We start from the raw sequence: 2,219 nt of genomic DNA on the forward strand, positions 1-2,219 counted from the left end.
GATGATCATACTGAGTCAGAAAGAGAGACAAATACCCTATGATATCACATATCTGCAGAATCTAAGATATGACATAAATAAACCTATCTATGAAACAGAAACAGTATCATGGACATAGAGAAAAGATTGGTGGTTGTCAAGGGGGAGGGCGTTGGGGGGAGGGATGGAGTAGGAGTTTGGGATTAGCAGATGCCAACTGGTGTGTGTGTGTGTGTCTGTGTGTCTGTGTGTGTGTCTGTGTGTGTCTGTGTGTGTATGTATATAAAATGGATAAATAACAAGGTCCTACTGTGTAGTACAGAGAACTATATTCAATATCCCATGAGAAAGCACAATGGAAAAAAATATATAAAAAGGAATATATCTATAACAGAATCACTTTGCTGTACAGCAGTAATTAATATAACACTGTAAATCAACTGCACTTTAATTAAAAAAACCACACCTACCTGATAAGCTAACGTGAGTGCCGACTGAGGTAGGTCACGCAGAGGCCTGTCCTGGGGCTTGGTGCACAGGAGGGTCCTGCCATCCGGAGGTGTGTCTTAAAGCACCACTGTTGAGTCCTGGCTACCTTCCTTCTCTAAGATGCTTTAGCAAGAGAAGCCTTTTCCTAGCGCAGCGTCAAGGAAGAGAATTTCAGGAAAAGGCAGATCCTGGGCCCAGGAGGTAGTGAAGCAGGACTCTGAGTGGCAGAGGGTTCTGGGAGCCCCTGGGCCCCTGGAAAAGCTGGTGGGGAAATAGCTTCTAAATGAAATGTGGTGGTGTAAAAAATGTCAGTTTTGGTGACAGCGAGAAAGAAACAAAGACTGTTCGGCAAACACTCCACACCCTCCTTCTTAAAACCACCAAGAAAGGAAAAAAAAAAAATCAGTAATTTAAAATTCAAAGAATGCTAGGAATCACTCTATAACATTAAAGGTGGTCTGTCCCCGGGCCTTTTGTATTTATAAATTTTTAAATATACCTGCAACATGTGGAGAATTCTAAACATTATTTGAACTATTCAGAAAGACAACTGAAGGGACTTCCTCAGTGATACAGACTTGAAACTGAAAAAAAACCCAGAACTGATCCTTCTCACCCTTTTGTCAAAATTAGTGACACTCAATCTACTCTCTGAAACAGACTGGCATTTGTTCTTCAACCTCCTCCTAAGCACAGGTTTCATGGAGAACTGGAGAGAAAAACTCTAATATCACATAGCAAATTTACTCTGAATTTATTCCAAAAATGTATTCATATAATAATGCTTCAATTAATATTCTCATTCCAATCCTTCCAGACTTTCTTAAACACACACACACAGACCATTTATTGTTTTAGAATACACAGGACTCTATACAGAAGGAGAATCATGGCACTCAGGAGTGGAGGCTCTTGAGACTATCTCAGCTTAGTCACAAGTGTGTGCCTTGAGCAAGTCACAGAACCTCTTTGAGCCCCTGTAAAATGGGATCAGTGACAGCTCCTTCTCAACTGTCACTGTGTGCAGATGAAATGAGTTAATATCTGTGGGGTTCTAAGAATAGTGCAGGGTGCACAGTAAGCACTTGCAAAGTGTTACCTATGGTTGATAACCACATTTCGTTTACACACTACAGCATTCTATATAGGTACAGATGTATAGAGCTACACTGATGTTTCTGACAGCTAGCTGGATTCTACTTCATTGGTGTACTATGGTTTACTTGCCCTATCCCCAGCTGTTGGAATTTTGGAATTGTCTTTACTCTTTTTAAAGCAATCCTCTGATAAGTTCCTAGAAGAGGGATCACTGGGTCACAAGTTAGGTACATTTCAATCTTTCAGTGCATGTGGTCCAATGTGGCCTCTGGAGATCTGAGTCCACTGAAACCTCACCAACAGAACGAGAATATTCTTTCCCTACCTCTCTGCCAACACTGGGAATGAGAAATGAAGGCATGTATAAAGTTGGTAGCTTTAGGCAGGCCTGCATCCCTCCCCCCAAAAACAGACAGAGCAGGAAGCACCTTCAGGATACGGCCTGTGGACACCTGAGCTCCGGACTGTGCAGGTGTGAGCTGCAGGTGTGCAGGCGTCCCCATGGTCCAGAGAGCAGGGCAGGTGGCAGGAAACAGGACTGGGCTTACTTAGGAGCTGGCGTCCTCCGGAATCCTGGAATCAGAGAAGGCCTGTCGCTTAGTGAGTCAGAAGCTAGAGCTGGCCATCGTGACAAAAGATTCACCACATGTCTG

The sequence above is a fragment of the Dama dama genome, chromosome 12, assembly GCF_033118175.1.
Source record: "Dama dama isolate Ldn47 chromosome 12, ASM3311817v1, whole genome shotgun sequence".
In the NCBI taxonomy this organism is placed as follows: domain Eukaryota; kingdom Metazoa; phylum Chordata; class Mammalia; order Artiodactyla; family Cervidae; genus Dama; species Dama dama.